Here is a 21,840-nt window from a genome sequence, read left to right as displayed (position 1 = left end):
TTCTCATTTATCAAATGATGAATTAAAAATAATCTCAGCAAAATTCACACTTGTCATGTGGTAGGTATAGATGTAGAAAAGCCTCCATTAATGCGTCTCCTACATAAACAATGAATTGATTCATTTAAAGCCCAATTCAGTTCAGGACTTTGAAGACATTTCATGATTTTCAAGCACTTCGTCAACTGGACCATTTCGTTCTATTTGTGCCCAAGACTATCTCTACATTAAGTGTGGTGTGCTAGTCACCATTATCTGATGTCAATGGTACACAACGTTAATAATTTACATTCCGTTGGTTTTCATAACTTTCCTTTCTTTTCAGAATGCTTCCCAATAATTCACTCCAGGAATTCATTAGCAAGTGATCAAGCTGACATTTGAAATAGAAGCTGTTTCTCTTCTTTACCAAGGTGGGGGTGAGCTGTTCTCCATATTAAATCTCTGTCTATTTTAAAGTTTCCAGTAATTTATTTATGCTTCAGTTCTGCCAAACTCTAAATACTCCTTTAACAAATTGCTAATTATGTGTGCTCAATGAAAGTAAAAGCACTCAAAATGAGTTTGAATGAGGGTGACTTTAGTACTATCAATTTGTTTGCAGTGAATTGTTCTCATAATACCAAAATTACATGATCAGTACTTAAGTTTCACCTTCCCTTTGGAAGTCATGCAAAATCAGAATTTTGTAACTGAATTTGTCCTCCTGGGACTTTCACAGAATCCAACAGTTCAGAAAGTAGTATTTGTTGCATTTTTGTTGGTCTATATTGCAACTGTCTGGAGCAACATGCTAATTGTGGTGACCATCATTGGCAGCCCTGCTCTGCTGAAATCCGCCATGTACTTTTTTTTGGCTTTCCTGTCCTTCCTGGATGCATGTTTCTTCTGAAACCACACTGAATATGATTTCTGATTCCTAATATTGAAGAAACACCATCTCCTTTGAAGGATGCATGATGCAGCTCTTTGCTGGACACTTCCTTGCTGGGGTGGAGGTGATCGTCCACACAGCCATCACCTATGACCACTATGGGGCCATTTGCAAGCCCTTGCACTACTCCTTCATCATGAACAGGAGGCTCTGCTGTGTTCTGGTGGGCATAGCCTGGATAGGGGGCTTCCTGCACTCTGCCACACAAGTTCTTTGTACCTTCCAGCTCCCCTTTTGTGTCCCAATGTCATTGATAATTTCATATGTGACCTGTTCCCATTACTGAAGTTTGCCTGCACTGACACATCTTTGGCCTTTTGGTGGTTGCCAACAGTGGGTCTATCGGCATTATAATCTTCTCCCTGTTGCTTGTATCCTACTGTGTCATCTTGTTCTCCCTGAGGAAGCACAGTTCTGAAGGCCGGAGGAAAGCTCTGTCCACTTGTGGGTCCCACATCACTGTCGTGATTTTGTTCTTTGTCCCCTGCTTAATGGTATACACATGACCTCCCTCTGTCTTCTTCTTTGAGAAAATAATATCACTATTTTACTGCATGGTGCCCCCTTTTTTTAATCCTCTGATCTATACTTTTAGGATTAAGGAAGTGAAAAATGCTATGAGGAAAAGTATAGAGCAGGTTAGTGGTGATGTCTCATGAGACAAAAATGTTACACTTATAAAAAATATAAGGAAGGAAGACAACAATATTTATTTAGAAAATACTTTCCTGACTGTGGTTTTTAGGAAGTTAACACAATTTCCTGTAGAAAGCATGATTGGGGAGTCAGAAAATTCTGTTTTCCATTTGAGACCTGACTTTCACTCTGAGTGAGTATCTGCTTCTCATCATATGTAAATTAAACAGAGCTCTGCTGCATATTCTTAACTCTAATTTTAAAAAGGGAGGGCATTTTCCCTATCAGAATGCTTGCATTTCACACCATGTGTTGAAAATCCTTGAAAAAGAAAATTGGAAATTAAAGAAAGACATGTATCCCAACCATTTCAAATGAAGAAACATTTTTATATGTATGGCATTAAACTCATTGACCCTAATAAGCATCAGGATGTAAGCAAAGCAGAGAGAGGAGCACTCACAGAGCTCCAAATGTGGGTCTTCTAGTATCATTTGATTTCAGTTTTTGGCAGCTCTATACATATCTGGCATAGAATTTGAGTCACTTTTTGCATTACTTGACAGACAAAACAAAGTGGTCCAGTCCTGCCTATGAGTGATTTGCTCTTACATCAGGTGACTGCCCAATCCCAGTCTTCTGCAGGAGAGGAAGGAGGAGCAGATCTCACAGAGAACTCAGTAGTGAGGATTCTTACTCCAGTCCCACCAAAAGGAACTCTTGGACCCCTTACCACTGGCTTCACCATCTCCAACTCCACATGTAGTGATCCTACTCATCCCTTCCCGTAGAACAGAACACTGGTGAACCAGAAACCTTAAGGTATATGTCAGAAGAGGATTATTATCATTTTTTAATCTTAAGTTCTTTTATTGGTACATCTAAGTTATACAACATGTTTACATTTATCATTGGGTACTTATACCTGTACATGATGTATCTTGGTTCTTCTTTTTACCCCATTACCTGTGTGCCCTTCAACCCCTTCACCCTTCCCTATTTACATAGACATCATTTCCATTTTTTTCTTTTCTCATAATTTTTCCTTTCCTTTCTTTCCTTTCCCTTTCCTCTACCACCACTCCTACCCCTTTGAACTTTTCTTCCTACTTCAAATTATCAATTATTCATTTTAAACATTTTAACCCTTATTTACACTTTCAGTTTCTTACACTAGAAAAATTATTTGGCATTTACTCATGCATGTTCTATTTATTTCACTTAAGAGTATGGCCTCAATATGCATCCATTTAGCTATAAATATCTCTAATTTCTCATTCTTTATGGCTGAGTAGTACTCTGCTTTATAAAAAAAAAAAACACATCTTTATCCAGTTTCCAGTTGATGGGCACTTGGATTGTTTCCAAGCTTTAGCTATTACAAACTGTGCCACTATAAACATGGGTCCACATATATTGCTGTGGTATGATTCTTTTAGCTCTTTTGGGAAGATAGCCAGCAGGGGAATAGCTGGGTCAAATGGGACCTCTAGTCCTAGTTCTTTGAGGTATCTCCATACTGATTTCCATAGTGGTTGCATCAGCCTGCACTCCCATCAGCAATGGGGAAGGGTTCCTTTCTCCCCACACCCCTGCCAGCATTTGTTATTTGTTGGTTTATTGATAGCAGCCATTCTTTTTGGGGTGAGATGGAATCTCAGTGTTGTTTTCATCTGCATCTCTCAAATGACCAGAGCAATTGAACATTTTTTCATATATTTATTTGCTGCTTTTACTTCTTTGTCTGAGAAATGTCTGTTCATTTCAGATGCCCATTTTTGAATTGGATCTTTAAGGGGTCTGTTTTTTTTCAGTTCTTTATATATTCTAGATAGTAGTCCTTTGTCTGAGGTACAGCTGCTAAAATTTTTTTCCCACATTGTAAGTTGTCTCTTAGCTTTGTTGGTGGTTTCTATTGCAGTGCAAAAGCCTTTTAATAAGATGAGATCCCAGTTGTTGATTCTTTCTGCAAGTTTTCATGCTACTGAGGTTTTGTTCATAAAGTTTTTTCCTATGCCAATGTCTTCAGGAGTTCTACCTAATTTATCTTCCATCAAGTTTAGTGTTTCTGTTTTAATATTTATATCTTTAATCCATTTTGATCTTAGTTTAGTGCATAGTGATAGATATAAGTCTGTTTTAATCTTTGGGAGTTTTAAATCCAGTTTTTCAAGCACCATTTATTAAATAGGCTATCTTTTCTCCAATGATGGTGGTTGACTCCTTTGTCAAAGATGAGGTGACTGAGTATGTCTGGAGTTGTTTCTGCATCTTCTAATCTATTCCACTATCTTCAGGTCTGTTCTTTTTCCAGTATCATGCTGTTTTTATCACAGTAGCTTTGTAGTATAGTTTCAAGTTGGGGATTGTGATATCCCCTACCATGTCTCTTTTGGTTAGAATTGCTATTGCTGTTTTAGGTGTCTTCTGGTTCCAAATGAATTTTTATATTTTTTTTCTCTAGTTCTGTGAAGTACATTGGAATTTCAATTGGCATTGCCTTAAATCTACATAGTAGTTTTGGAAGTATGGCCATTTTCACTATACTGGTTCTTCCTACCCAGGAGCAAGAGATTTCTTTCCATTTTCTTATATCCTAGAAGAGAATTATTTTAATTTTACTTGGTGATTTTAATTTTCCTGACCCTGTGTAGCTATGTCAAAATAAGTTTGAACTTAGACACATTTTATGTCTGTCCAGTGGAAATGTTTTATTAGTCTCAGCTTATCCAGTGGCATCTGCAGCCAATTTATTTGCAGATATTTCAATTTCCCTCACAAATCAACACTAATAACATGTTGAACACATATTCCTCTGTCTCATTAATCTCAAATGCCAGGACATGTTATTAGTTAGTTATCTTTCTCATGACAGGAATGTGGAAGACGCATAAGATTTCATTGATCTTCCAGTGGGAAGCCACTAAGAGATTAAATTTTGAGTCAAAATTATCATCTGGAAAAATGTGTACACTAAAGCAGGTCAGTGTGTAACAAAGAATAAACACACTTGGGTGCTCTTCCTGCTGTTTTTCCTTATTTCTGCATCATCCACCTGCCTTGCAGCAATGATGACTTCTTAATCCTTTTTCATCAAATAGAGGTTCCTGTTTTGTAGTTCATTTATCCCTAAGGACTAGCTCAAGAAATAAGTGTCTTGTATTAATGAATCAATTTCTGAATCAGTGAATCCACTGATTTGAAATTAAGCTGTATGATTAATCATTATTCTGTCTAGGTGGTGGTGTTCAATACAGATTCATATCTGATTGGTTATATACCCAAATTTAAGCACATTTTTATATTTTTACTTCTAATCTTTCATTGTAAACTCTGGTCATGATATACATGTAGAAAAGCCAAATAACATTCATTAAAATAAATAGTGAAAGACATTTGTATTTATTCCCACTAGTTAAATGAATGAAATTTTGCAAACTTTGCCCACCAACACTTGTTGTATTTAAAAGGATGGGGGCTTTCAGTGGGCCTCTGACTTCCTGAGGGATTAGTCACTTCAATATGTGTAAGCTCAAAATCCAATTGTGTAAAATTTAGTTTAAAAAGATGGATAAATTTGATGAAATTACTCAGTGATTTTTCTTCTTGGCTCATGAATTTATTCTTAATAAAAACTGTTGTTGTCACTTTTTTGTCTCCAAATTTTATACTACACCAATGAAGAGATACTGTTTCCATAATCTTATTTTCAAGGACTACAGCTTGGAGGACAACTTATTTCCAAGTTTTCCTGCCACGATATTTGATTCTGGGTAACAAGAGTATTCATACTGATGTCATTTCACAGTATTTTCCTTCTCATTTCCATTAAAATTGGTCTTTGTTTCTCTTACCCAACCTGCCTTTACTCCTCTGATTTTCATACATCTGGCTGCAAGGAGGTCCTCCTAAAGTGGAGATGGGGGTCTTATCTTGGCCTAGACAGGTTATTGATGGATCTCTCCAGAAAAGCATGTTAGGACATGTTAGTGAGCAGCACAAGCTGATTTATGTAGAGTTAGAAGGTAAGAGAAAAGTGGGAGCAAATTTTAGCTTGAAGAGTGAAAGCGGCTCATTCCCACGGAGAAAATCAGACTGGCCCATTAACAGTGAACTCAAACCAGCTTCTGCAGATTTGTTGGGGAGGACTCTGGTCTGGTTGATTATCTCAGATCTTGTTGTACACATTGGCTTTGGAAAAGTTCTTATCACTTGAGGGACTGTCCAGTCTCTATTAGCCAAATGTCTCCACTTGCTTGGGCACCCTAAATTTTGTAAAAGCTCTGCTGCAATCCAAGGTGATTGTATGTTTGGGTAAATGACTGGAGACTTCTAGGCAGCCACTAGTAGTTGAATTTCCCATCCTAAAGGGGGCTGATAAATATATAAATTTAGGGTTAATTAACCTTGAAATGCCAGCGTTTAGAAAGACATTTTCTATGTCATTAACATGCTTATAGGCAGAACTGAGCAGAGATCTGACACAAAGTTTTAAGACAATAAAGGAGACAAATATGAAATGAAGGTCAAGCTTTGTCCTGCTGTTAGCTAAGTATTGGCCATCTATAGCTCCAAGTAGAGAGTCAGTTTTTATTATTTCAAAGAAAATATGCTTTTAAGTTTCTGATTGGTTCAGAAGAAAATACAAATCATGCTTTCAAGGAGTAACAGGTGAAGGGCCCAAGAGTAACCTGCCCTTTCCACCATGGTAGTTTTTCAATACTACAGGTAATAAAAAGTTATAGTTACTGTGTTTGAATAATGAAAAAATATTTTGGAAATCTAGTGTTAATAATCATAATGAAAGCAAGCACTCTAACTGTATATATTGTATAACAGCACCTTCATATATTTTGAAGATATTGAATTATTTAAATGTTACAGCTATCCTAAAAGGTGGGATTCTTATTTTTTACATGCCACAAGTGAATCTCAAGGGAGGAGGACTGAGGCCAGTTATTGTGGCTTCAGGCTAGGAAAGTGTCTCTCACTGCTGTTTGACTCTGGTTTTGTTTGTAGCTCTAAGAACCTGGTTGAAAATATGACTTTTGCCTGGCCCAGAGGTAGGGGTTTCTGAACCGCCGTCCAACTGATCCTGGTCCAGAGGAAGGGGGTTCCCAGCCACCATCCATTTCTCCACTCCTAGCCCAGAGGAAACGGCTTTTGGGGTGCCATTCATCTGTCCCACCACTCCCAGCCCAGAGGAAAGGGCTTTTGGGTTGCCATCAGTCCTGCCGCTCCCAGCCAAGAGGTAGGGGCTTCTGATCTGCTGTCCCACTGATCCTGGTCCAGAGGAAGGGGCTGCCCAGGCACCATCCCTCCTGCCATTCTCAGCCCAGAGGAAAGGGCTATTGGCATGCCTTCTGTCCTGCTGCTCCTGGCCCAGAGGAAGGGGCTTCCTGGGCCACCATCCCTACTGCCACTCCCAGCCCCTGGCCCACCTCTCCCATCTCAGAGGAGGTGATCCACGTGGACCCCAACAACACCCATCTGCCCCTGCCAGTCAAAATGAGAAAACACATAAATAAGTCTCAGAACCAGACTTCCAGATCACCTATAGCAACCCCAAACAGAAATGAGATGGAACACTCTGATACTCAAAAACCTGGACCCACAGAACTGGCAACAGAAGGGGATCTGGAAAAAATGAAATCAGAAATAATTTCTCAGATAACAGGAGAAATTGTGCTCCTAGTGCAAGACATGATTAATAAATCTAGAAAGGAGCTCAGGAACATGATGGAATCCCAACATAAGAAATAAATGGAATACATAAAACAGAGGCAAATAGATTTCCAGGAGATGAAAAACTCCATTGACAGTCTACACAGCAGAATGAGCGAATGTGAGGACAGAATTTCAGATATAGAAGATAAGATTGCAATTAATGACCAGGAAAAGAAAACATTTCAAAATTATTCAGGGAATATTAGAAATCAATCCAGCAGCTGTTAGATGATGCAAAGAAGAATAATATAAGACTGATTGGAGTCAATGAAGAAACAGGAGAGAGTGCAGATGACATAAAAAATCTCTTCACAGAAGTAATGGCAGAAAACTTCCCAAGCAGGGGAAAAGAACTTGACATACAGACAAGTGAGGCATATAGAACTCCAAATAGCCTTGATCAAAAAAAAAAAAAAATCTACACATAGGCATGTAATATCTAAGATTCCAGAAACTCAACAGAAGAACAAAGTTCTACAAGCACATAGAGAAAAGAAACAAATCACATACAAAGGAAAGCCCATCAGAATCACAGCAGACTTCTCAACACAAACCATCAAGGCAAGAAGAGCTTGGAGTGACATATTCCAAGCGCTAAAAGAAAACAGTCTCCAACCTAGACTGATGTATCTTCCAAAACTATCTCTCAAAATTGATTGAGAAATAAGATACTTTCATAACAAAGAGCACCTTAGAAACTTCATGAATACCAAACCAGCACTCCAAAAACTTTTATACAAAATCCTAGGAACAGACATTAAGGATCACAACCCCAGGAAGTAAGGCAGAATGAACACATCTGGCATGACAAGAAATTAAATGTAAAGGGGGAGAATCCAATAAAAAGAAAAAGTCATGGCAATGATAATTCAATATGTTTCAGTTATAACCATCAATGTTAATGGTCTCTATTCACCAAACAAAAGAAATCGACTGGCAGAATGGGTCAAGAAGCAACATTCAACAATATGCTGCATACAAGAAACACACTTAAGTCAAAAGGAAACTCATAGACTGAAAGTTAAAGGGTGGAAAACAATACTCCATGCAACATGAACCCAAAAAAAGGCAGGAGTAGATATCCTCTTTGCAGATCAAGTAGATTTCAAACCAACACTGATTAAGAGAGATGAAGAAGGACACTACATCCTTGTAAAGGGAACAATCCAAGAAGAAGAGATGACAATCATAAATATCTATGCACCAAACCCTAGTGCACCCAACTAGATAAAACAAATACTAACAGACGTGAAAAGTCATATATGCACTAATACAATTGTAATGGGAGAACTCAATACCCCACTGTCACAAATAGATAGATCACATAGACAAAAAATTAGTAATGAAATACTAGAACTCAATTGAACTCTTGAACAAATGAACATAACAGATGTTTACAGAGTGTGCCATCCCACAAAATCAGAATACACATTCTTCTCAGCTGCACATGGGTTATTCTCCAAAACAGACCACATACTCACACATAGAACATGTTTAAGTAAGTGCAAAGGAATTGAAGTTATCCCCTGTACATTATCAGACCATAGTGCGATTAAATTGGAGATCCATTGCAAAAGAATCTGGAAAAATTTCATAAACATGTGGAGATTGAACAACACACTTTGAATAACCAATGGGTCACAGAAGAAATTAAAGAAGAAATCAGAGAGTTCCTTCAATAGAATGACAGTGACAATACAACATATCAGAATCTATGGGACACAATGAAAGCAGTCTTATGAGGGAAATTTGTAGCAGTGAATATGTATATTAGGAAAACAGAACAACCCCAATTAAACAACCTGATGCTGAACCTCAAGCTTCTAGAAAAAGAAGAGCAGGACAAACCCAAAGCTCATACAAGGGAGGAAATTATAAAGATCAGAGGAGAAATCAATGCAATGGAGACTAAGAGAATGATACAAAAAAATCAATGAAGCCAAGAGTTGGTTCTTTGAAAGTATCAACAAAATTGACAAACCCTTAGCCAACCTTATCAGAAAAAGGAAAGAAAAGGCCCAAATCCATGCAATTAGGAATGAAAAGGGTGAAATTACAACAGACCCAGCAGAAATCCAGAGAATCATCACTACCTACTTCCAGAACCTATATGCCAATAAGATGGAAAACACAGAAGAAATGGACAGATTCCTAGATACATATAAATTACCAAAGTTGAAAGAAGAAGATCTAAAAATTCTGAACAACCCAATATCAACCAATGAAATTGAAAAAGTAATTAAAAACTTATCAACTAAGAAAAGCCTGAGTCCTGATGACTTCACTGCTGAATTATACAAGACATTTAGAGAGGAACTGCTGCCACTACTGTATAACTCTTCAATGAAATTGAAAGGGAAACAATACTACCAAATTCATTCCTGGAAGCAAGGACCACCTTGATCCCCAAAGCAGAGAAACACCCAACTGACAAGGAGAACTATAGGCCAATCTCACTAATGAACATAGATGCAAAAATCCTTAATAGGATAATCTCAAACAGAATGCAGAAGATCATCAAGAAGATCATACACCTGATCAAGTGGGATTCATCCCAGGGATGCAGGGATGTTTCAACATATGCAAATCAGTCAATGTAATACACTATATCAATAGAGCCAAGGACAAAATCCATATGATTACCTCCATAGATGCAGAAAAAGCATTTGACAAAATCCAACATGCATTTATGATAAAAACCCTACAAAAAATTGGAATAGATGGTCTCTACCTCAAACTGATAAAAGCCATCTATGAAAAATCAATAGCCAATATCATACTAAATGGTCAAAAACTGAAATCCTTCACACTAAAATCAGGAACAGGACAAGGATGTCCACTATCACCACTCTTGTTCAATATAGTTTAGGAAACATTAGCCATGGCAATTAGACAAAAGAAAGAAATAAAAGAAATAAAGATAGGAAATGAAGAAGTCAAATTGTCATTATTTGCAGATGACACGATATTCTATATAGAAGACCTCAAGAACTCCGCCAAAAGTCTTCTAGACTTAATAACCAAATTCAGTCAAGTAGCTGGTTACAAGGTCAACACACAAAAATCAATAGCTTTCCTCTACATGAATGACAGACTCACTGAGAGAGAAATAGAGCAAATAATTCCTTTCACAATAGCATCCAAAAACCTGAAATACCTAGGAAACATCCTAATGAAAGAAATCAAAGACCTCTTCTCTGAAAACTATAGCACTCTGAAAAGAGAGATTGAAGATGATATCAGAAAATGGACAGACATCCCCTGCTCCTGGGTAGGAAGGATTAATATAGTGAAAATGGCCATACTTCCAAAACTGCTATATAGATTCAATGCAGTTCCAATTGAGATTCCAGCAGCATAATTCATGGACCTTCAGAAAACAATGCAAAAATTCATTTGGAACAAGAAGAGACCCAGAATAACAAAAGCAATTCTAGGTAACAGAGACATGGCAGGAGTATCACAATCCCCAGCCTGCAACTATACTTCAAAACTACAGTGATAAAAACAGCATGGTACTGGCAAAGAAACAGACCTGAGGACCAGTGGAACAGATTAAAAGATGCAGAAACAATGCCAGACACACTCAGCCATCTCATCTTCAATAAAGGAGCCAAACACCCTCACTGGAGGAAAGATAGCCTCTTTAATAAATGGTGCTGGAAAAATTGGGCTTCAACTTGCCAAAGATTAAAACTAGACCTGTATCTCTCACCATGCACTCAACTAAAATTGAAATGGATTAAAGATCTAAATATTAAAATAGAAACTCTGAACCAGTTGCAAAAGAGGTTAGGTAGAACTCTTGAAGACATCGGTGTAGGAAAAGATTTTATGAACAAACCTTAGTTGCCTGTGAATTACCACAAACTATTAACAAGTGAGATAGCTTCTGCAGTGCAAGAGAAACCATGAGCAGTGTGAAGAGAAAACCCACAATGTGGGAAAAAATCTTCATCTGCTTTTCCTCAGACAAAGTTCTACTATCTCAAATCTATAAAGATCTTAAAAAGAACAGGCCTCCCAAATTTAAAGACCCAGTCAAAAAATGGGCATCTGAAATGAACAGACATTTCTCAGACAAAGAAATAGAAATAGCAAATAAATACATGAAAAATGTTCAACATCACTAGTCATTCGAGAGATGCAAATGAAAACAATGCTGAGATTCCACCTCACTCCAGAAAAAATGGCTGCTATCATGAAATCAACCAATAACAAATGCTGGTGGGGCTGTGGGGATAGAGGAACCCTGCTCCACTGCTGGTGGGAGTGTAAACTGGTGCAACCACTGTGGAAATCAGTATAGAGATACCTCAAAGAACTAGGACTGGAAGTCCCATTTGACCCCGCTATTCCACTGCTGGGGATCTTCCCCAAAGAATTAAAAGAATCATCCCACAGTGATATATGTGCACCCATGTTCATAGCAGCACAGTTTGTGATAGCTAAAACTTGGAAACAGCCCAAATGCCCATCAACTGGAGACTGGATAAAGAAAATGTGTTTTTTAAATAAATTGGAGTACTACTCAGCCATAAAAAATGAGAAATTAGAGGCATTTATAGCTAAATGGATGCACATTGAGGCCATACTCTTAAGTGAAATAAATAGGACACACATGTATAAATACCAAATAGTTTCTCTGATGTGAGAGACTGAAAGTTTAATTAAAGACTAAAATATATAATAGGTAATGTGAAATAGGAAGAAAAGGGGCAAAGGGGAATGAAGTGGGAGGGGTAGGGGAAAGGAAAGAAGGGAATGGAATTAATATGAGAAAATGGAAAAATAGGAACAAAATCTTTGTAAATAGGAATGGAGGGGTTGAAGGGAGGGCTGGGCAAGGATGAAAAATAAGAACCAAGAGAAATTATGTAAAGGTGCAAATTTCCAATGATGAATGTCATTAGATTGTATACCTAAAATGTACCAATGATTAGAATGAATAATCGATAATGCAAAATAGGAAGAAAAGGTCCAAAAGGGGAAGGGGTAGTGGAAGGGGCAGGAGAAAGGAAAGAAAGGAAAGGAAAAATGATGAGAAATGGAAAAAATGGAAATAAAGTCTTTGTAAATAGGGAAGGGTGGAGGGGGTGAAGGGAAGGCTAGGAATGGGGAAAAAATAAGAACCAAGATGCATCATGTAAAGGTACAAGCTCCCAATGAGAAATGTAATTGTGTTGTATACCTACAACATACCAATAAAAGAATTTAAGAAAAAAAAAAAAAGAAAACATGACTTTCTTTACTTGCTGTTATATTTCATTGCTTTACCTGATTTGGAATTGTGGCCACTCTGTTCTCCCTACTGATAGCAGTTGTTCATAGGTAGTTCTATAGTCTTTCTTAAAAAATATAGCAGTATGGAATGCATTTATTAGCACCTTTTAGGTCCTGAAGGGATTCTTTCCAAGTTCTTGGGGTCCTGAAGAAAGAATTTGACAAGATACATGGAAATGGTAGCAGAATATCTGTGATCTTCAAACACACACAAATGGTTTGCGTCAGAACATAACCCACAAATGGGCCGCCTGACAGCTGATTCCATCCTGGATAACTCATCTTGAGGATACCCCAACACCAAGTAAAAGTCCCATCCTCAGGATATAATGCACCCCACACTATGAGCACCCACACTTCCTTCTGCGTGCACCCTTCTTTCTGCCTAATAACTGCTCTCCTGCATTTCCCTTGTGTGTCCTGAAATTCTTTCCTGTCATGAAGGTCAGTGAATGCACAACCTGGTGCTGGGTGGCCTGAGTCCAGGTCCCCATCTCCTCTGAAGGATTCTATCCAGTGCCAATGTGATTCCTTTAAATTTTTAATTAAAGTGGATCATGTTTCTCTCTTAATTTTATGGACTTAGGAAGGCGATGGTGCTTTTGGGCATTAACTTTTCTAACAAAGCATTTAAATTCTACATCTTTCTGTGAGGTGCAAATAGACATGAAAATAGGTAGGACACAACCCAGCCTGTTGTTTCATACACATTGTTTGATTTGAGCCTTGCATCTGGGCCTCAACTATTTGGATTCATTTAGCAGCCTATCATCAAATGTAAGAGAAAAGCCCATGAAAATGGAAAACTGAGTTTATTCACAACTTGACCAAGTTGGGAGGACAGATCATGTGCCCTGCAGGAATGCTCAGAATGAAGGAGACTTAGAGGCCAAGAAGGACAGAGGCCCAGGAATATGCATCAGTAAATTCAGCAGGCCCAGAAAATTGCTGAAAATCTGGTTCTGCTGAAAATTTCTAGGTGCTCAGGCTGGGGGTGAAAGTCTTCCTTTCAACATGAGGAAGCCTGGGTAATAGCTTATCTTTCAAAATCCTAAATTTCAAAGCTCTATTTAATCTTGTTGTTGGCTCTTTTTAAAGAATTCTGAGGTGCTGAGCTCAATTCCTCCTTCAAGTTAAACAGATCCATCATATCATCTTCCAGATAAAATGAAGAGAGAAATTTCTTTAATCTCTAGAAATTGTGCCAGTAAAGTGATGGATTTTACAATCACTTTTTGAGAAAAAAAATAACATTCAACTAATGTATGCCTCTTTGTATACTTTCACATAAAATATTTTTCAATAAGTACTTCTTCCTATGCTATTCCCCAAAACAATGCATATTTTCCCTATGGGTTGATGGATGTTGCTTCTCATTTAATAAGTACACAATTATTTTTCCTGAGTTCTGTCAATAGGCGCTCAGCTGCATCTCCATGTGGACAGTGTTTTATTCTTTAATATGTTAGAAAATGGAGGCATCATTAAACAGAAACTGAAAAGCAGATTTTAGAAAAGAAGAAAAGAAAAATCTCAGATTGTTTGGGGTCATGAAAGTTCATAAACCTCAAACAAGTAAATACACACACACAAACACACAAAATTGTGTCTTGGAAAATCACTGTGCTAGAAAATTGCCAAACCCTGGGAGAGTAGAAGGAATTGCACATGCTCAGGACCTGTGCAAGAAACCCCTTTAAACTCCACTTGGTGAACCAGGAGGTGACTTTGCTGAGCCCCGCTGGAGGCAGCATATGCACAGCCTGGCAGCATCCTCCACTATGACCACCAGGGAGTGTCTTCCTCTGGGTTTTAGATGGAGAAGGACATGTTGCAGACAAGCATGATCCTTTGTCACACATTGAAATGGCTTTTCTCAGTAGAAAGCAAGACATCACCACCCTCATGACACTCACAGAATTGAATGGTGGTAAGATGTGTAATTCACGTTATTGCAAGTGTGGGTGCTGTGCTCAGGCTGCTGTGTTTACTCCTGTGCATGGGGCTCCACATAGCTGTGCACACTTGAGCTAGTTACACGTTTCTCGCCCTCAGACTCCTTATTTTTAATGAGGATTTCATTACCAGACTGATGAATAAGCAAATGAAGAAATAATGAATGTGGAGCCCAGAAAACACCACTTAACCTGTAATACGTGCCCAGTAGGTAATAGCTGTTACAGATGCAAGTCTTTCTTTTTCTTTTTTCCCTTCTCTTTTCTTCCTACCTTCTTTTCTTCTTCCTTCCTAATTCCTTTCTTCCCTCTCTTTTTCTTTCTTTCCTTTCTGCCTTCTTTTTTCCTTCCTCTCTTCTGCCCGCTCTCTTTCTCTCTTCCCTTTTTCCTCTTTCCCCTTCCTTCCTTTTTTCCTTCCTCCCTTCCTTCCTTCCCCTGCCTCCCTTTCTTCCTCCTCCCTTCATTCCTTTTATCTTTCCTTCCTTCTTTTCTTTCTTTCAACTCCAAAGAAATTATAACTATTGTCAGTTTTTTATTTTCAGATTAAAATGAAGTAATTTACAGATGTCATGCAAGCATATTGCTATTAACACTCCAGTAGTTGGGCCGGGGATTTAGCTCAGTAGTTCTACAGCCTGCCTTGAAAGTGCAAGGTCCTGAGTTCAATCCCCAGTACCAAAAAAAAAAAAAAACCAAACACCCCAGTAGTATCTTATTAGTTCTTTCTAAATGTATCTCTTTCATCCTGTAAAGATATCCCCATCACTGCCACCTGCCTCTCAAGAGCAAGGACCTGAGTTCGATGCCCGGTAGCAAAAAAGAAAAAAAAAAAAAAAAAAAAGATCTCCCCGTCCTCACGTTTAGTTTGAAAAGCAGAATGTTTTGAAGCTGCATAAACAATATTGATATAAGAGCAAGGTGAACTTGAGGACTGAAATTTGTATTTATTTATAGTTATTGATAGAACATAAAATTTATTCTCACCACAACCACACACTAACAAATGGCACTGGGAGGGACGTTGCTGGTAAGAAAGAGTGGTTCAAAGCACAGAGTGGAATCTTCTGATGTAACTAAGTCCACTTACTTTTCCCTAAGTGCATTTAGTGTCATGAAGTGCTTAAGTTCCTGCCTCAGAACTGAGAAGAAAACTTTAGTGGCTGGAACCCTGAACTGTCTTAGTGCTACATGTCATGGCCTGACCTCTCCCTTAGCAGGAACTAAATTACAAGACAACAGTGGAAAACAAAGCTCAGATCTCTATCGGGAAGGGCATCAGTGGAAAGACAGAAAAGCCATTTCCCATCTCTTCACTTTTTAAAATAAATATGTAGGTTTGGAGTTACTATAATAAATAAAAACCTCTTTATACTTCTAAAATTATTTACCAATATATTTTCCCAAATATTATAGGAAAGAATCAATTTTAATGCAATTTTAGAATTTTTTTAAAAGCATGACTAAAGAAGATATTTTATTCTTATGAATAACAAACTTTCACCTCACTTTGTGATGTTGACAGTGTTAAAAGAATGCTGGCATTAGTATTCACGTCTTTCTTTTATACTTTGCAGAGCATGTTCATAACAACACTATATTCTCTCCTGCATGAGAAACCTCAGTGTGTGATGCTCTGTCCAGTGACACATGGCTATCAGACACGGCCACTGTAATTGCTAGCTTTTTACATAGTAGAAAATTAAAAACAAATTTTCCTTCAACCCAACATTTTATTTGGAGTAATTTTACATTTACAGAAATAAGATAGTACAAAGATTTCCTGTTTATTACTCACTCAGTTGGCTTTAATATTGTCATCTGACATATCATGAGTTCATTTGCCAAATTTATGTAGAAAACACAAATTCAATGCTTTTCACTATGCACCAGGTTTTATTTACATTTATTGAATTTTTCCCACTACTGTCTTTTTGACATGGTAGGGTTCACTGCTTCACAGCAGAGTGGATTTAGAACAATTACTTTTTAAATGATTTAAAATCATAAACCTTGTGATCATAAATTACAAACACAGTGTTTCTCCATTCATCAGTATTTTAATACTGATTTTGGAAATTCCTTCCTGTGGAACAAAAAAGATTGGTTTGCTTTTATCTAATGAGTATTTTAATTCAAAACTCTTACTTCTCTTGTTATGAGTTAGAAAGCAGAGAGAGAATGATTATTTAAAATTAGATTAATCAAGTTGCTTGGTTTCCTCTGGATGGTGAGGCTACGGGAAGAGGGAATAGATATGGACAGACTCAGTGTCATGGTCATATTTTCAAGATTTCCTAAAGGCCTGGTCTGATTCTCACAAGAAACTGAGAGCCCTTCCCACAGCCTTTGCAGAGTGAACCCAGAAAATTTGAGAGTCTTAAGAACCTTATAGAACCAGCTCCATGCTGTGGAATATCTACCAGAGCTTGCATCTGAAGCCCAAGTTCTTACTCTTTTTCCTTGTTTGTGTTGCCTGCCCCGACTGTATCCTAAGTTGTCTGCTGCTGCAGTATACAAGGATCTTCATTAAAATAAATAGTTCTTGTGTGACAGAATGACCTTACAGGGTTTGTGCTTAGTCTGGTGTCCTCGGTGATAGCTTGTGAGTGGATACATTGTGCATGGTGCAGACATTGCAAGTGATGAACCTGAAAATATAATGGAAGTGGTTGTTTGAAAGCAACCAAAAGGAAAGCTGGGTGTGGTGGCACAGAGCTGTAATAATTCCAGCACTCAGGAGGCTGAGGTAGGAGGGACAGTGAGAGTTTGAGGCCAGTCTGAGATACATAGTGAGACTCTGTTTCCAAAAAACTAAAACAAAATAAAAAGTAGAAAAAGGACAGATACTAATGTATACATTTGTATATATTAATTTTCTTAACATGTAAAGTTGTTCTGTTAATTCTAAGCGACAGTCATGAAAAGTCAGCCTATTTTTATTCTCATAATAAACCTGATCATTCTTTTATTTACCTGTTTTAACAAGAAATACACACACAATTGTTTGCCCATAAAATGCACACAAAAACACTATTTGACAGGTGTATTTCATATAACCAGTGAGGGGACAACCACTTTTTGAAGCTGTGTCTATCTGTGGAAAATTAACTCAAAGTTGGAGAACTTGTCTGGAGGACTCATAGAAAAGCTTTCCATTTGTAAGGTAGCTGGGCTTTTAAGTAAGTGAATTAAAACTACAATTGCTAAGGGCATTTTATCATGAGCAATATTCTCACATTTTAAAATAAGAGCCTTATATAATCTTGGGAGACAAACAGTGACACCATTAACGGACATTTCTCTTTCACCTTAAAATCAAATAAAATTGACTTTATAATAATATAGCACCTACTTTTATGAGTTGTATTTGTTCAGACTGGGTCATATTGTATAACTAATTTGGAAGAATGAAGTCTGAAAATGCTAAAGTATGTTTAACCTGTTGTCTTTCTACCTCTCCCATGTAGTGTAGTTGTTGCCAATTTTCATGTGCTGGTGAGTGACCATCGGTTCTGATTCCATGTCATTTGCTCTCTTACCTACATCCAGTGGCCTCATTTACACATGAACCAAAGAACCAGAGCCTCTACTTCTTATAGATGGATGGAGACTGAAGAAGGACCACCTCTCCTCTCAAATTCCTACTGGACAAGAAAAATCTCAACTCCTTTCCTTGTTGGGCCAGTAGAAATGACATGATTGCTGACACAGGAAGCTCTGTGTTAAAATCTCAAGCATCTTCTGATGGTTTGAAGTATAAAATTCCCACCAACATAATAGAGATAATAAGAACTATTACAGACGGTTTTGGAAGCAGTGGGTCCCAGGCAACTGTTTTCCTGCTATTACTTCTCTTAGCCATCAAGACAGAGATGTTTTTATTAACTTCTGTTCACTTCTTAAATGATGACTAAGAAATAGAAAGTCAATAATGTGCATGCACCTTGGCATCAAGCAAGCACCAAGTCTTCCCATAGGCCTTCCTTTTTTGTAAAGAATGAATGAATACATTTAAAGGCCCAACCCTTTTCAATGCTTTAAAGAAATTTGTGAAAAGTAGATGTAATTTTCTAGTGCTTCTTAAACTACCTGTTACTTTTTCTTCTGTTGGTAGCTAGGTAAGACAGTGCTCTGAAAAAGGAGGGCAGACTGGTTATCCCCAATGCATTCCACACCTACAATCGACATGTTCAATAAGTAACAATCTTTCAGGATGCCTTTCAATAATGGAGATCAGGAGGCCACTAGGCAATGATCAGAGCTTGTGGCTAAAATGAAACCTTCTTCTCTTTTTAGCCACACATGCATTCCTCTCTTCCACCTATATTGAAAATCTGGTTCTTTTCAAGTAGTCAGTAATTCATTTCCACCTGAATTCTTCCTGATCTCCAGCTACTGCCTTCAACAAATTTCTAATTTTGTGTTTTCAATGATAATTAAAACACTCAAGAAAAGTTTGCATAATGTTCTACCAACTTGTTGATGACTGTAGAGTTTTACATTTGTTTGAAGTAATTTTTGTCATAATTTAAGATTTACATGTTCATTGTTTGATTGTTTTTTTCACCATTCCTTTGAAAATCATGCAAAACCAGAGCTTTGTGACTGAATTTGTCCTTCTGGGACTTTCACAGCTCTGAAGGCCAGGGGAAAGCTCTGTCCACCTGTGTGTCCCACATCGCTGTTGTGGATTTGTTCTTCATTCCAAGCATATTTATATATGCACAGCCTCCCTCTGCCTTCTCCTTTGACAAAGTGGTGGCCATTTTTTACAACATTTTAACTCCATTGCTCAACCCTTTGATTTATACTTTTAGGAATAAGGATGTGAAAAATGCTATAAGGAAAGTTTGGAACAGATTGGTGGTAGTTTCTGATGAAAAATAAAAATTAATCCTATTTCAAATAATGAAGTTATGTGTAAAGCATTCAAAAGATTTTTAGATTAAAAACTTTATGAGATTTTCTCTGTGTAGATTGTATAACTCTATGTGTAGAGAAACAGTCATCCTGTGGTTGTTAGGAAATGTTGTTATTTTCACATTAGGCATTACTTCTGAGGTGGTAAGTGGATATTCTTATATCTAAATGAAAGACAATTGAATTTTTTGTTTACTTTGAAACTTATAATCCAAAGAATTGAAAAGTAAATTACCTAAGAGACTACTTACTGTTTGTTCTATGCTTTGTGTGAGCAGACTAAAACAGTTTTGCTTTAGAAATGGAAATTGATTTGATCTTCATCAGGTGAGAAAGTGACCAGATTGAGGGTGGGAATCTCCGTGACTGAGGAAAAGCAAGCAAGACTCAGGACAGCTATAAGTGTCCCTGTATGAAGAGACTTTTAGTGCTGACTAGTCATCCTGGGCTACCACCTTTGATTTCCTTGTTGAATTTCTTTAGAGACAAAAGGTGATCTGGCTATGCATGAATTCCTCTTGTGCTGGGTAATTTCCTGTCCATTCTAATGGACTAAAGGAGAGGAAGTGGGTGCAGATTTGATAAGGGAGTAGGTGTCAGTACTTCTTATTCCAGGACAGTAAAAGGGAGCTCTTGAGACACACTATAGCAGTAGCACCACACTAAAGCTGCCATGTAATGACCCTTTTTCCCCTTATAGAAGAAAGAGTAACCAGAGGTACCAGAAATTACAAAGCAGATTTTTTTTTTGGTACCAGGGATGGAACTCGGGACCTTGCACTTTCAAGGCAGGCTGGGGAACCACTGAGCTAAATCCCTGGTCCCATTACAAAGTAGATTTTAAAAGAGGATCACATTTCAATTTACTTGGTGATTTTCTTTTTTTCTTGACTTTGACTACTCACCTGAAATGAATTCTATTTGAACAATGATCAATTTTTAAGAGATCACTTAAATTTAGATACATTTTCTACATCATTGCTGTACTTAAGGTATGTAATTCTCAAATTGACAAGTAACTTCTGGAATAAATTTATTTATAGTAAAATTTCAATTTGTCTACTCTATCAGCACTAATAGAATGTCCAGCAATTGTGTAGTGTGGACCAAAATACTAAATGATGTTATGTTCTTTGCTTCCATGCTAACTGCAAAGTTAACAAGTGTATTTTATTAGTTTTCTTCCTCAGAGCAGTTGTGGCAGAAAATAGGTAAGATTTCATTATCTCCTCTGGTGAAATTTATTATGGATTAAGATTAGATTCTAAAATATAATCTACCCCAAGTGTGTGTGTTTTATAAGGCCAATTTTGTAACAAAAGCATGCAGACTGATAGGGAGTATTTCCACTTCTTTTCCTTGTATTTCCATCATATGTCTCTCCTCAAAGCAGTAATTACTTCTTAATGTCCTTTCCCTTCACACAGTGATTTTTGATATTTGATAAATCATTTATTCCTAAGAACCAGCTAAAGAAATCAGGGTCATTCATCTTGTGAATCTACAAATCCAAGATTTGAAATACAATAAAATGAAACAGTATTCTGGTCAGATTGTTGTGTTTAGCACAGTTTCTTGTCTCTTGCATCTTACGTTCAAATAAAAACACATTTTTCATTATTTGAACTCTGAATATCTCATTGTGAACTCTGTAAAAGTAGAAAATTATAATATTCATTGGATAACTAAACAAATATTGGAACATATCTACCCCAACTTTTTTTCTCTCTGTATTAACGAACAGAATTTTGCAAAATTCTCAAAATAATGCTTGTTAATTTAGCTGTCAAGTTTTTTCAATTTTGATTTTGCTTAAGCATTGTGAAGCTCAATCTAGTGTTCCTAGTTATTAGGCTTTGTAACATACGTTAACACTAAATCAGCTTGTAGTTACTGTAGCTATTCAAAGAATTGACAGAAACATATTGTCAATATAAAAACTGGGAATTAAAAATTTTTCCTTGGATATTTTAAAGAAGATAAAAAATAACTGACATCTAACTAAAGAATAAAATAATCCAGGAATACTGTTGTGTTAATGTATAAGTAATATAAAAATGTGGCCCTTCATAAACTGGCAATAGGTAACATTCGTGTCCCTGTGACCTTGATAACAGCTTCTTAACCTTCCATCCCTGGTCACACTGAGGTCTTCTTTCATTGAGTAAAGTCTTTACTCATCTTTGTGGGCTTACGCTTTTCTTCTTTCCTTGTAGGGCATGCTTTACTCTCTTCTTTCTACTTCCTATTTTGCCTTTTTTGTTTTGTTTCTTGTTTTGGGGGGGGTTGGGGGGGTACCAGGGATCGAACTTGGGACCTAGCACTTGTGAAGCAGGCAGCAGAACCACTGAGATAAATCCCTGGCCCATACTTTGCCTATTTTTA

General features: G+C 37.3%; 1 pseudogene; it reads left to right on the top strand.

The window, feature by feature from the left end:
* Positions 1 to 670: 670 nt before the first annotated feature.
* LOC106008678 (olfactory receptor 4C15-like) lies at positions 671 to 19,422 on the top strand (annotated as a pseudogene).
* Positions 19,423 to 21,840: the final 2,418 nt, after the last annotated feature.

This window comes from Heterocephalus glaber, unplaced genomic scaffold (genome assembly GCF_053883595.1).
Source record: "Heterocephalus glaber isolate CG9 unplaced genomic scaffold, H.glaber_assembly_v1.0 deba00001673, whole genome shotgun sequence".
NCBI classification, from domain to species: Eukaryota; Metazoa; Chordata; class Mammalia; order Rodentia; family Bathyergidae; genus Heterocephalus; species Heterocephalus glaber.
Note: the sequence above shows the minus strand (reverse complement) of the source record. Positions and strands in the feature narration are given on the sequence as shown.